The 14,888-nt window shown below is 47.3% G+C and overlaps 1 protein-coding gene across 11 annotated transcripts in view; it reads right to left on the bottom strand.

Annotated features, from left to right (window-relative positions):
* The window catches only part of SEMA6D (semaphorin 6D), a 686,652-nt gene that overhangs the window by 272,229 nt on the left and 399,535 nt on the right, over window positions 1-14,888 (bottom strand). For 10 of the 11 annotated variants that reach the window (XM_077318063.1, XM_077318062.1, XM_077318066.1 and 7 more), the window contains exon 2: window positions 13,950-14,124. The exons of the other annotated variant lie outside the window; for it this stretch is intronic. The gene's annotated coding sequence lies outside the window, so the exon portion shown is untranslated. The remainder of the gene's footprint in view (window positions 1-13,949; window positions 14,125-14,888) is intronic. 11 annotated transcript variants of the gene reach the window in all.

Raw genomic sequence — 14,888 nt, 5'->3', positions numbered from 1 at the left:
CAAGAGGCATTCAGAGGAGTTTTGACATTGCTCAGCAGTGCACAGCAGCCCAAAGCGTTCCTTGGTGGTCTCCCATCTCTAAGTACTGACCAGGCCCAACCTTGCTTAGCAGAGAAGGGGAAGGAGAAAGGAAGACGAAGAGGAGGAGGAGGAGGAAGAATTGGTTTTTATACCCTGCTTTTCACTGCCTGAAGGAGTCTCAAAGCAGCTTACAATCCCCTTCCCTTCCTCTCCCCACAACAGGCACCCTGTGAGGGAGGTGGGGCTGAGAGAGCTCAAACAGGACTGCTCAGTCAGAACAGCACTATGATTAGCCCAAGGTCCCCCCCCAGCTGGCTACATGTGGAGGAGCGGGGAATCAAAACCAGCTCGCCAGATTAGAAGATGCCGCTCTTAACCTCTACAAGCCTGGCCTATCCAGGACAGGGCCAGTGCTCTGAAGACAGACACACACACACACACACACCCATGTACTTTAAACTTTCCACTCTTGCTGAATCTCCCCCCTTGTACGCACCCTCGTTTTATGCAGTACTTAAAAAAAGCAGTTATTGAAGTTGTTGCACTTTGCACTGAGTAAACACAAAATAGAGGGTTGTTTTCATATTTTTTTTTCCCCGAATGGTAATAACAGCACAATAAGTAAGAAGAGATTATGCTTCTTCACAGGGAAAGCTGCACAAACCCAACATTACTGATCACGCACCTCGAGGGGCTCTTAATTCACCTGAAAAACTCTACGTATTATGTTTCCCTGCCTAAAGATCTTCATTGACAAACAAAGGCTCACACAGAGCACTGAAGGGTAACTGCTACTTTTGAAGCCGCCATTCTTTAACTTTTTACAAACCTACGCATTAGGCAGGAACCAAATTGCCTTTTGGAATGGAAAAAAAGCTAGGGCAGAGAATCAGTGGCAGAAAGGATAGAGGGGAAGAATTAACTTCGGCAATAATCCTCTTAAAGTGAGTTGTACTTCTGGTTTAAAAAGTTTGGGGGGGGGGGGGGAGGATGAGATGCAATCTGGTGAGGGAAGTGGCAGGGGCGGGGGGGGGGCGAGCAAATGATTTATAGCCTAGGAAATTGAAAGCTGAGATGACGAGGTAACCAATTCACAATCTGAACACCAGTCAAAGGCGACCCAGCAGAGCCCTGTTTATGAAAGAGGAACAGCCAGGCTGGGCTGGGACAAGAAGAAGAGTTGGTTCTTCTATGCCATTTTTCTCTACCTGAAGGAATCTCAAAGCGGCTTACCTTCGCCTTCCCTTTCCTCTCCCCACAACAGACACCCTGGTTTGGAATAACAGCAACTTCGGTGAAACTAAGCAGGTGTGGCCAATAACTGGATGCGGAACTGCCTGGCTATTTTGAAGAAGAAGAAGAAGAAGAAGAAGAAGAAGAAGAAGAAGAGCTGGTTCTTATATGCTGCTTTCCCCTACCTGAAGGAGGCTCAAAGTGGCTTACAGTCGCCTTCCCATTCCTCTCCCCACAACAGACACCCTGTGAGGGAGGTGAGGCTGAGAGAGCCTTGATATTCCTGCTCAGTCAGAACAGCTTTATTAGTGCTGTGGTCAGCCCAAGGTCACCCAGCTGGCTGCATGTGGAAGAAGAGCAGGGAATCAAACCCAGCTCACCAGATTAGAAGTCCACACTCCTAACCACTACACCAAGCTGGCTCTCCAAGTTTGCCCAGCCTCCCACAAGCCAGTCACCTGTTCCCAACATGGAATTGTGTACCAGCTTAAGACCCGACAACAGTGTCCCAGGAGTGACTTCCATCTCCCAGGTGTGCGTGTCCTTGGACCATCCGGGTCAGGGCGCCCACTATCGTAACAGCTGTGCAGATGTCTTCTTTGGCTGAGGACAAATAAAAAACAATCCTCCTCCTTCCAAGCCGTTTCCTTCTGCTTGATTTGTCTTTGCAAGTTTGTGGCTCATTTGTCACATAACGCAGGGAAAAAAACATGCAGGCGTAGCAAAGGCCAAGGAACACGAGTTGTCGTCAACCAGGCTGCTTCTCAGGCTATTACTCCTGGGTGACAATTCTGTCTCGGTAATCCATAAGGAAGCTTTGAATCCAAGGTCACGGAGACACATGCTGGGCTGGCCACCTCATCATTCTGACAGAGAGAACCACACACAAGCACATACACACCGCCGTGCCAAGGCACCCTGCTCTGTTTGACCAGAAAAATCAATCTACAGGCTGGGGCCAAATGTCCTTTGTTGAACCGTGTGCAGTCGAAGGATACGAGAGGATTTACGATACTGCATGTCACTCATCCTCGATGCCTTGTCCTCCGTAAGTTCCCCATGTGATGTGTTCCATTCTCCATAATCAGTATTGTTCAGGAGGAAACAAGGGTACCTGCTTCGTACCCCTGACATGGTGTGTGTGTGCGCGTGTGCGGGAAGGGGGAAGCTGTAAATTATAAGGCAAATTATGGCTGTGAAAATTGGACGATGAAAAAAATCAGGCAAGAGGAGAATTGATTCATCTGAACTCTGGTGTTGGAGAAGGCTTCTGCCGGTCCCGTGGACAACGGAAGTCACAAACAAGGAAATACTACAGAGCATGAAGCCTGATGTGTCACTGGTAGGCAAAATCACAAAACTCCAACTCACTTACTTTGGCCATATCATGCTTGTTTTGATCATTCTTCTTGTATATTTTGTATAAAAGGGACTGTCCATCATTTGACCTTTCAGCGTTTAAGATCTATTAGTACCAATATCCTGAGCTAACTATATATTTTGGGGCATGTTGCAAGTCCATTTTGCCATGGGCTAGTTGCACGGACTACATACACAGTGAGGAAAAAAAATGGAGGTATAGAGAGGAGAAGAGTTGGTTTTATACCCCACTTTTCTCTACCAGAAGGGGTCTCAAAGTGGCTTACACTCACCTTCCTCTCCCCACAACAGACCAACTGGGAGATAGGTGAGGCTGAGAGAGCCCGGATATCACTGCTCGGTCAGAACAGCTCTAATAGGACTGCGATTAGCCCAAGGTCACCCAGCTGGCTGCATGTGGGGGAGCGGGGAATCAAGCCCAGCTCACCGGATTAACCACTAGGCCAAGCTGGTAAATTGGAGAGAAATGCGGGGTTTAAAATGAAGTAGATAAATATGTACACAACCTGGAAATTCTTCCAGGCCAGACTGGCCAGGGATTCTAGGGTTTTGTTGGGGATGAGCTTCCTCTGGACATGGGATTAGGATCACTGTGAATGGGCAGGTAGTTGTGAATTTCCTGCATTCTAAGGGGGGTTGGACTAGATGACACTCGAGGTACCATTCATGATTCTATGATTCTACTGTGCTGAATGACTCTGTGAATATCCTCTCCGTTGCCTTTTAGGCCCACGTTCTGACAAGGCAGGACTCTCTGCAATGCCTTGTCAAAGCCCAACTGCAAAAAGAACCAGCTGAGTAGACTTCCTTCTTTTCCAAAATGCAAAGAGATTCCTCTGTAGCAGGCACATTTGGCTGACCCACCTCCCAGGCCTCTGAGCCAACAAAGGGTAAAGGGCCAAAAACATCCACTCGAAGCGGGAAGGATACAGAGGCAGACATAGCTCATGAGCACTCCTGGTCCTTGACAGATTGTCAGATTGCATTTACATAGATTTCTCCCTCTGGTGCTTCGAAAACTAATCTAAAGCTTGGAGCCCTTTGTATACATGAGGCTCCTCTAGATTGTTTTTAAAAGCCACACATACACCAGAATGGAAGTCAACCAAAAGGTCAACAGTGTGCAAGTGATGATGCATGCATCCACCAGTGCAGCTGAAGGAAGGAACCTAGGCTGAGTTCTTATTGAAGAGCAACCTCAAGTCCACTTGCTGTATGATCCTCCTCCCGTTTTTCTAGGCTTGCTGATCCATCAGGAATACAACCAAGCCAAGGAGGAGACACAGCCATCCCAGCAAGATGGAAGCACCTGAATAATCCATCTGGCATTCCTCCAGCCCTTCCTAAGGCACATCTGGGCAACAAGGAGTGACTAATGCTGTATGTGCTATCAAGATGAAACAGACTTAGGGTGACCCCGGCAAGCATCCTGCCCTCCTCCAAGTGACAACCTTTCAAATGCTTAAAGAGGGCTATCATGTCCCCTCTCAACCTCCTTTTCTCCAGGCTGAACATTCCCAAGTCCCTCAACCTATCTTCATAGGGCTTGGTCCCTTGGCCCCAGATCATCTTCGTCGCTCTCCTCTGTACCCTTTCAATTTTATCTGCGTCCTTCTTGAAGTGAGGCCTCCAGAACTGCACACAGTACTCCAGGTGTGGTCTGGCCAGTGCCGTATACAATGGGACTATGACATTTCAAGGACTCAAGGCAGATTACAAATGTGAAATAACTTACCCAGTCAATTAGTAAGCAAGTGACAAAGTTTGATTAAAAACATTTTGGATCTACTTGGAAAGGTTCGTTAGCCAAACATTCTATTTCAGCAAAACCACCTCCTATGCCAAAGAGTGATGCATAATATATCTAATTATCTAATATACCAGAATAATAGATATGATATGTTTTGTAAAGGAATGTTGTAGATTCTACAGCAAGTTCTAAGAGTTCTACTGATGTGAACCACGCTGCACTAGATTATTAAGCTCAAACCTATAAAAGTGAAGTCTAAATTAGGTATCACCCCTTAAGATCTTACGTCGTAGAACAGATTTGTCTACACTGTGGACATACATGTAGTAAAACCCGACAAAAGTTACGGGGCAGGAAACAGTGAAATGTATGTGCAATATCCAAATGTGATGATAAAATCCGCTGCTGGAAGTGCTTACAGATAATGACACACTAAGATCAACATTCGCCCTACAGTTAAGAGTCCCAGAGAGAAAAATTCTGTCAACAAACCTATAAAGGCAACCTGGCATGACTTTCTTCAGGTCAAGCGAAAAAAGCAATATTAGAGCGGAGCAATATACGCCGTTATAAACCAAAGAACCAAAATAGAAAGTGAAATCAAGCCAGATTTCACACTTCTTTTATTAGGTATTTTTCATTTCACAAAGAACATAAAAACTCCCATCAGACATTGTAAGGCTATATGAAAAGCTTGCCTTCCGAATGTCATGCCACCCCCCTCCTTTTGAAGCCGCCGCAAAAGAGAAGCCTTCATATTTTACAAATCCTAACAAGACAACAAAGACATCAGGAGAATCAAAAACGTCAGCCCCACAACCACAAAGGGAGACTCCCCTTCATGCAGAAGGGCTACAAATTCCATGATGGTAAAAGCAGTGGAATGGAAATGGGAGGACAGAGGGACAGGATGCTTCTGGGGCTTTCCAGAAATTGTAGCCCAAGACAGACTCAGAAGAAGAGGTGCTTTTTATGCCCCGCTTCTGTCAACCTTAAGGACTCTCAAAGTGATTTACACTTCCCTGCCCTTCCTCTCCCCACAACAGAAAACCTGTGAAGTAGGGGAGGCTGAGAGAACTGTGACTGACTCAAGGTCACCCAGCAGGCTTCATGTGGAGGTGGAGTGAGGAATCAAACGTGGTTAAAGTCCATGACTCTTCACCACTGCAACCCCCTGGCCTTCAACGGTAGTTCTTCTGCCTTTCCATTTGCCTCCCAAAAAAGCTTACTGGAATTAACAGGCCAATACAGCGGCCTTTCTCAACTTTTTTACCATTGAGAAACCCCTGAAACATTCTTTAGGCTCTGAGAAACCACAGAAGTTGTGTGATCATGCATACTATGGCTGGGAAGCAGAGGTGTTGACATACCCACTGGGAGTCACTCCCCTTCCCACCCCCTCTAGGCTCATCACTGGCCATTTTGGAAGGAGGGGAGCAGGTCAACATGACCAGATATGGTCATATCACCTGATAAATGGTTAACAAATATTTTAAGAATATCAAAAAATAATTAATTCCCGTGAACTCCCTTCCACTCAGGAAACCCTTCCAGGGCCATCAAGAAACCCCAGGGTTTCACGGACCCCTGGTTGAGAAGGGCCATTTTATGAATGATCATTTCTGGCTGCTCAATGTTTTGTTTTATGCCATTTTTATGCCCAGCCTTGTCTGTGAGGTCTTGGGCTGGCTTTTGTCGGATTGCTTCGGTTGTACCTTGCCCCTTGCAGGTCTCTGGGAGAGAAGTGACATACCCGTTTTCTAAATAAATACACAATCTCTGGTTTGTCAGAGACAGATTGAAGCACTATCCCCAGGGGCTACATGGATATTTTCCATGTTCCCTTAAGCGCTCTGGGGGACAGCGGGACCTAGCCCAGCGGAAGGCTGTGTGGATGCAGAAGAACTGGGCCTTCAAGGCCCAGCTCCTCTCCCTCCTATGGAGGTTGGGAGGGGCCAAAAATGCCCCAGTTGGCTTTACAGTTTTGGGGCAGGAAGATGGGATTGCATTCTCACGCAATCCCATGTTTCTGCTGCCTCACCGCATGGAGGAACCATTCTGCCTCAACTGCATCCGTAGGGATGCACAGATCTGGGAGAGACCAGGTCTGCTCCCAAAATGTGTCCCTCTTGGAGACCCAGAACGTGGCAGAGCATGTAGCTCTGTGACAATGCACTGCCAGTGGCCACTGGTGTGGAATTCCCCCCCCCCCATATATTCATACACACACATACACATATATAACTGCAGCAATTGCTAAACACACATACATCCCTCAGCTTTGTTCCAGATTTCAGCTTTGTTCCAGATTTCTGCAATCTAAACACTATTGCATCATTTACTGGTTATACCATCCAGTTGATTGCATTGACTTGCATCTCAGTGAGAAAAGCAGATTGCAAACAAGGGAAATAATTTTTTTAATGTATTTGTTTCGTAATTATATACTATAAAAATGGCATAAATAAGTAAATATACCCTATGGGGGGGGAAACTTGGTTTTTAACATTTTGGATTGTTTGCCTCCTGGCGGTCGCTAAACTGAATGGAAAGCCAGCATTACAATGTTCCACATAAGCAAAAAGTTCCCCTCTGGTCACATTTAGGCATCCTTGCCTCTGTATATTATGGGTGTCACCACACTATGAGTCACCCCAAGCTCCATTCTACATCACTGGCTTCTTGTCACATATAAGAATACCTAAGTATCTAGATTTGTTTTAATAAACAAAGACTGAACTCTCTTTTTTGGGGTGTGAAAATGCTATCGCTAGCATACTCCCTTCTCTCTACTTTCACTGACATTTTTAAGGTGAATTTATTCTCAGAAATGTCTTGTACTGATGTTTGTTTTATTTAACTTGAGCCAGCAAGCCGGGCTAGATTCCCCGCTCCTCCACATGCAGTTAACTGGGTGACCTGGGGCCTGTCACAGCCCTGATAGTGCTGTTCTGACCGAGCAGTCCTGTTAGAGCTTTCTCAGTCTCACCTCCCTCACAGGGTGCCTGTTGTGGGGAGAGGAAGGGAAGGGGATTGCAAGTCGATTTGAGATCCTTTAGGCAGTGAAAAGCGGAGTATAAAAAACAAGTCGTCGTCTTCTATTCGGTGAGCCGCCTTGAAATTTTTAGACTGAAAGGTTTGAGTTTCCCCAGCCCCCTGACCCTCCCTCCCAATTAATTCTTCTTCCTGCCTCAGCAGATGGAACAACTCACAGAGATGGGTTTACCTCCCATGACACTGATCACCTGACACTTGATCATAGGAGGCTGTCATACATTGAATTCTTGGTCCATCGTAGCCAGTCATGTTTACACAAACTGGTGGCAGCTCTCCAGGGTCCCTCATTGAAGATCATCTACTACCCAATCCTTTTTTAGCCAGAGATGTCCGGGACTGCACCTGGATAATTCTACACTCCAAGCAGGCGCTCTATCCCTGCCTTGACGCATCCTTATCCCACTCTTCATCCAAAAGGAAGCTCCAAAATTGGTGGTTGAGAGGAAGAAACAATCAACGCAAGCAACAATTAAAATCCATTTTTTAAAAAAAACACACACACGCTCTCCAGGGAGAGATCGTTAGGTACCTGCTTCCTGCCTTCCCTCTGGTGAACCCAAACAGAGAAGGTGGGTGGGGGGGGGAGGTTTCTCAGGTGCAGCCGGATCGGCGCTCAACGCCGACTGCTGATCGTCACATCCGTCAACTGCAAACACAGTGTTCCACCCAACGCACAGCTGTGCTCGAGAGCACAAGGCCAAAAATTTGTAAGCATACACATACATAACGTCTCTCCGAGCAGAGTTGCATGGCATCGCTTGCTAAACCACTAACCGCAAGTGACAGGGGGAACAATTCCGGTGAGGTTGGAAGCGCTTTTGTCTCCGCGGTTCCTATTGAACTGCAGTGACACCTCCTGGTAAAAGCCAGAGACTTGAATCTTTTCGCCCTCTTCCCCCCCTCCCTCCCCAATCGTCTCCTTATGAATCCTGACAACAATAGTATGCGTTTCCCCACTCCTTGCTGGGAAGGAAGACATCTTCTCTTACTTTTGATCGGGAAGAAGCAGCACCCCTCTCTGAATCCCCCCCTTTCGATTTGCAAGCTTTTCGGGCACTTGAGATGCTTCCCAAATCAAGAACTGTAGTAAGTACCTTTAAGAAGCTTAGACTTGCTAAGAGCTTCCTCAATAGATAAAACTGGTGAAATCTGCCAGAGCAAAATGCCGAAAAATATAACGTCTTGCAAATCTGTTCTCGTGGATCTCCGGCTTGGTGTAGTGCAGTGGTTCTCAGCCTTCCTAATGCCACGACCCTTTAATCCAGTTCCTCATGCTGTGGGTACCCCCACCCATACAATTATGTAAAATCTTTCACGGAAATTAAGCCCAAACTGACCAATGGCGTGAAGATCCATTGTTCATGATTGTAGATAAACTGGTTATGAATTGTATATAAATTGGTGGGTGCCTTCAGGAGGAGGGGCAACAGGGGTGGGGGAGATACAACTTATTCCTGAACGCTGCCAGAGTAAGCACATCTGTTGAAAGACAGGCAGCAGAACATTGAAGCAGCACAGGGGGGAAAAAGAGCAAGGGAGAAAGAGAACGCTGCTTTCCCTTTGAACACAAGCAAAATGCACAAAACCAGCCACGTCCTCCCTTCTGCTGCAAACAAAATTACGAAGCACCTAATTGGAAAGCAATTTCTGCACGTTTTACACAGACGATTTCCCCCTCTCTCTTCAAAAGACAAAAAAAACAGGCAAACCTCCATTTGGTGACAAATGTAACCCACTAAAGTTTCAGATGCTGCGGATAATGAGATGAGTGAAGCAAGTTTGGGGGTGGGAAGTGCAGCAAATTGATTACAAGTGTGCAGACACAAATACACACAAAGTGTTCTCCCCGCTGAAGAGTTTTGCGGGATTTAGGTGCTTTTGATGCTTAATTTCTCATCGTACTTCTTAGATCATAAACACCCACTTGGCAAGCTGTTTTTTCTTGACGTCTCTAGCGGGGAGGGTGTGTGTGTGTGCCGAGTCCGTGAAACGTAGCTTCCTCAAAAGCTGGCCACGACACCCTTCGCCAGCCTCCAGGCCAAACAAAGCTTCCCGAGACACCCAGCTTGACCTTGAGTTCGCTACTGGCATAAAGCACACGCAGGGTCTACCAGCAGTCCAGAACCGGCAGGGGAGAAAGGAAATCTCCCTTCAGATGCTACCTCCCCATGTCCATCATTCAGGAATCAATCGTGCCTGTGTAAGGGAATAGGCTGCCTAAGGAGGTGGTGAGCTCCCCCTCATTGGCAGTCTTCAAGCAAAGGTTGGATGCACACTTTTCTTGGATGCTTTAGGATGCTTTGGGCTGATCCTGCGTTGAGCAGGGGGTTGGACTAGATGGCCTGTATGGCCCCTTCCGATTCTATGATTCTATGATTCTATGATTCTATGATTCTATGATTCTATGATTCTATGATTCTATGATTCTATGAGCAGGGGGGTTGGACTAGATGGCCTGTATGGCCCCTTCCAACTCTATGATTCTATGATTCTATGACTAGATGGCCTGTATGGCCCCTTCCAACTCTATGATTCTATGATTCTATGACTAGATGGCCTGTTTGGCCCCTTCCAACTCTATGATTCTATGAAACACCTCTTGCCCTGTCCTAAACCTTTAAATCTTGGGCCTGTTGCCCCACCTCAGGTTGATTCATGGGAAATGTTCCCATGTGGGGTATTGCTAACAGTCACAACAAAAACACCAGGGAGGAGGGGTTTGAGAAGAAAGCAACGTCCTCATGCGGCACCCGCTCAAGGTATTGTCAGAAAGCGTGCCAGCTCCGATGCCTAGGATTAGGACGTTTATTCCCATCCCTGGCAGAAACGGGGTGGAACGCCAGGATCCTTTCCAGTTGGCTGCCCTCATCCAGTACAGCCAGATGTTAATCTTTCCGTGAGTTGGTGGGTGGAAGACAGATTAATTTCCCTCGAGCTTTCTTCGCTGGTTACAACGAAGCACGCAGCCAGGGAGGGAAGCGTCTGCAGGACGGCTGCCAAACTGAAGTCACAGAAACTATGGCGGGAGACAGCCGAGGGCTGGGAAAGGCAGGGGTGGCGGGAGAGAGGCAGAGATGACATCAGGTGGCCTGCACGGCGCACTCCTTGATCCTGCCTGTCGCCACCTTGGACCCAGCAGAGCTTTGCAACAAAAACTGTGTCCCCCCTAAGCAGAGTTGCACCTTGTAAATCCATTCAAGTCAATGATCTCTGTATTCCGCAGGGCCTGCAAAATGGAGCTCTTCCGCCAGGTCTATGGTTGAGGCCGGGGAGGGAGATTGAGGGCGGGGGCCTCCAGCATTAAGCAACACCTTGAGTCATCTTAACCCTCCTTCCTCCCCCCGCTTGAGGTAGAGTCGGGTGGGGTAATAGTCTGCCATGTCCTCATTTCTATTGTGCTTTATGGCTTGAATTTTTTGCGTCCTTTTAATGTGGGTTTTAAGGGGGTTTTTTATCGGACATCTGTAACCCGCCCCGAGCCGGCTCTGGGAGTGGCGGGAAATAAATCTGATAATTGATAGTTGATAATTGATAATCTTACGCACCCTCAAGACACTGCTGGCTTACAGCGGCCCTATGAATTGAGGACATTCAAGATGTCCCCTTGTTAAGAGGTCTTGCAAACGGAAGACTGCCATTATCAAGTCAAGCCATCTCCTCCTGGATTTCCTTCTTTACCCACTGCCTTCCACGTCTCCGAGTGTGACCGTCTTTTTCAGCGAAGCTAGCCTTCTCAAGACTCAGTGAGAAGTTTTATTTGTTTTTTTTTTATTTCTAATTCACCGCTTCTACCCAGCTAACTCGCGGCGGCTAACAATCATTAAAAATGCAGTACATCAGTAAAACATTAGCAAAACTATTTCCCTCCCACCTTCCCTAGCACACCCCCAGCTCTCACCTCCCAACCATTAAACTCACCAAGCCAACAGTTTTCTGCAATCAATCCAGGGACGATATAATAGGCTACTGGAGCACCAGAGGGGTGGAAAGATCTTCCTACAGCTCAGCCCGGCCTCAACCAAGGCCTGGTGGAAGGCCCTGCAGAACGGTGTGCTGTTTGTTGCACAATCCTGGGCAAATCATGTTTGTGAGGGAAGAGCGTGAAGACCACGGGACCTTCTTCCAACATCTTCAGACTGCCGAGTATCTTCAAGGGGACTGCCGACACATCTGCTTAAAAGAGTCAGATCCCAGTCCAGTGGCACCTCAGAGACCAAGAAGGGTTTCAGGGTCTCTTAAAGGACTACTGAACTCAAAGGTGCTTTACCGGCTGGCCAGCAAGGCTACCCTTTGAAGCCACTTAAGTGAACTCAGTAGCTCGAGATGGTTTCCAGGAATGCATCTGGTGCCCAGCAGGTGTGAAGTTAAGGGACACTAGGATCTTTCTCTGCCTTCCCAGTTTGGTGTAGTGGTTAGGAGTGCAGACTTCTAATCTGGCATGCCGGGTTCAATTCTGCAATCCTCCACATGCAACCAGCTGGGTGACCCTGGGCTCGCCACGGCACTGCTAAAACTGTTCTGACCGGGCAGTGATATCAGGGCTCTCTCAGCCTCACCCACCCCACAGGGTGTCTGTTGTGGGGAGAGGAATGGGAAGGCGACTGTAAGCCGCTTTGAGCCTCCTTCGGGTAGGGAAAAGCGGCATATAAGAACCAACTCTTCTTCTTCTTCTTCTTCCCTTAGGGCAGGGGTAGTCAACCTGTGGTCCTCCAGATGTTCATGGACTACAATTCCCATGAGCCCCCTGCCAGCAAACGCATGAACATCTGGAGGACCACAGGTTGACTACCCCTGCTTTAGGGGCTCCTGATAACTCTGAGAAGGGGAGCCTTGCAAACATGAAGCCATGTAAGTCAAGGCGAGTGCAGAAATAATGTGAGATCAGCCCTCCTTTTTCTCTATGGTCAGCACAAAATCTGCCAGACACAACCCAGTAAAAGATACGTTCTTCTAACCGTTATCTGTTTCTGTTCTGTTTTATGTGAACTGCCCTGAGCCTTTGGGGAGGGAGGTTTATGAATGAATGAATGAATGAATGAATGAATGAATGAATGAATGAGTGAGTGAATGAATGAATGAATGAATGAATGAATGAATGCACACACACACACTTCTACCCAAGTTTTTATCTTTTTCTTTTGCTCTCCTCCTTCTTGGCTCCCTCTCCTTAGGAACAACCTGCAACTTAAAGTGCCTGACTAGATCTGTTCACCTCTTTTTATTGATTTTATTTATTCATTATTATACTTATAGTCCGCTGCTCCCAACCTGGTGGCTCGGGGCAGATGACTGCAACAAAACATGAGCCAACACACAAAAACAATACAATGAAATACGTAAGAGCCTGCGGATCCCAAATCCCACAACAAACTAGAAAAAACCCCACCTTACCTCCCCCAATTTGCCAAGTGTCCAGGGATCATGGTATCAGTGGGAGAACGTGCAGGAGGGGCAAGATCTTCTGCCCACCCGGCCTCAACCAAACCCAAGACCGAAAGCCCTCCCCATTTCGCTGTGGACAATCTGAGTCATTTTCCACCGCGTTCCCATTTGCGTTGTGTAATGCCGCAGGAGATGCAGCTCAACCCTACTTGGTGTTTTCAAATTGGTTAGGTGGGGAATTTTTTGTATCGCTTCCCCACCCTCAGGAGAAAACCATGTCACACAGATTGGCATATCTCTAAACACGACAGACAGGACTTGGATGCGCTTTTCTGTGAGTAGGAAGGCGGTGGTTGATGTTGTTTTTTAAATGCATTACTAAAAAGCAGCGTCGCAGGCTCGGAGCAAAATGCAAGTTAAAAGGAAACGCGGTTTTGTCTCTGCAGATGCATTCCCAACGGACCTTAAGAGCCACTCTGGAGACATCCTCAGGTGTTCTGGACTCCCTCTGGCCTTCCCACTGCACTGTGCAAGACCTTCCCCACCCTCGATGATCTACTTACCCTTCCGTGCTCTAAGAAGGTGGTGAGCTCCCCCTCACTGGTGGCCTTCAAGCAGCGGCTGGACAGATCCTTCTCCTGGATGCTTCAGGTTGATCCTGCATTGAGCAGGGGGTTGGGCTAGATGGCCCCTTCCAACTCGATGATTCTATTATTGTACTTTTCTGTTTTTGCCATGTTGTTGTTAGTTGCAAAGTCGTGTCTGACCCATCGCGACCCCATGGACAACAATCCCCCAGGTCTCCCTTGTCCTCTACCATTCCCCGGAGTCCATTTAAGCTCAGAGTCCATTTAAGTTTTTGCCATATCTGCCTTTAAAGGCCGATTCACACACGGTGGCCGATTATTGCCTACCTAAGAAAGCTACTTTCATATGCCACTAGATATGGAGGTTTCACGTGCAGAAACCATTCCTTCTCTCTCTAAACTACACACAAGCCAACCCCTTCCCACGATGCCTAGGCAGGTTAAAAAGCAAAACCACAACAAATGTAAGGATCCTTGAATAATTCTGTCCCCCACCCATGCCAATTTCTCCCCTGATTTGGTTTTTTTTTCCTAATTACCTGATCTTGCCTCTGGAGCAGCACGGATGACTTAGAAATCTGCCATTCTTCAGCTCTTGATTTCTGGGCAGGCCACTGCGCATGGGCAGCCTACGCAGGGTTTCAGCCGTCACACCGAGATTCCTTGTTCCCCCCGCCGCGTCAAAGGTGTGTATGGACTTTCAGGATCAGCCACCTGCAAGAGTAAGAGGAGCGGAAGACATCATGAGCTGAATGCTGCAGCAAAGCAAGCATAACAGCAGCTACACAACTTTGCTGAGAAGCTCCCCAAGTTAAACCGGAAAGCAATCCAAGTGGAACAACAACTAAATCCAGGGAGAGGGGAAAGAGAAGGGCGCTTGCTCATCCCTAAATGATACACACCCACGTGTACGCGTTGGACACAATCTCAAATTATTATCCCTCTTTGTGTTTTGTTCAGGCACTCGATTATGTATTAAACAAAGCATAATTTGGATTATGCCAGCACTCCACAGCAGCTGTCAAGATCTAAGTAGCCGGCAGGTGTAGATCTACTGCTCTTTATTTAAACAAAGCAGTGAAGGCATCGCTGGGAAATTGCTGTTTTTCTTTTTCTTTCAAATATACTGCAGATGTCCCAGCACATTGCACAGGGTTGGATCTAATGACTCCTCCCATGAGGGAAAGGAACAGTTGCATTTAACGCATGAGGTTTACAGTTTTGCTGTAGCTTAGAAAATGAAGATTCCAACCACAAAAATAAGGCTCTCAAATAAGCAGGCCCTTTCGTTCAGCAACTAAACCTGAAACGTCTCCTAAACAGCGGCTATCCTTTCCCAGTAAAACCCAGTAACTAATGGCACCTTGGCCCCCAACATGTTTTCCTACCCCACTGCTGAAACTCTGCTTGCAAACCTCCCAGGAATCAAGGTAACCTCATGACAGGCAATCTTCTTTAAACTCTTCCCCTCTGACAAA

Source organism: Paroedura picta, chromosome 18 (assembly GCF_049243985.1).
Source record: "Paroedura picta isolate Pp20150507F chromosome 18, Ppicta_v3.0, whole genome shotgun sequence".
In the NCBI taxonomy this organism is placed as follows: Eukaryota; Metazoa; Chordata; class Lepidosauria; order Squamata; family Gekkonidae; genus Paroedura; species Paroedura picta.
Note: the sequence above shows the minus strand (reverse complement) of the source record. Positions and strands in the feature narration are given on the sequence as shown.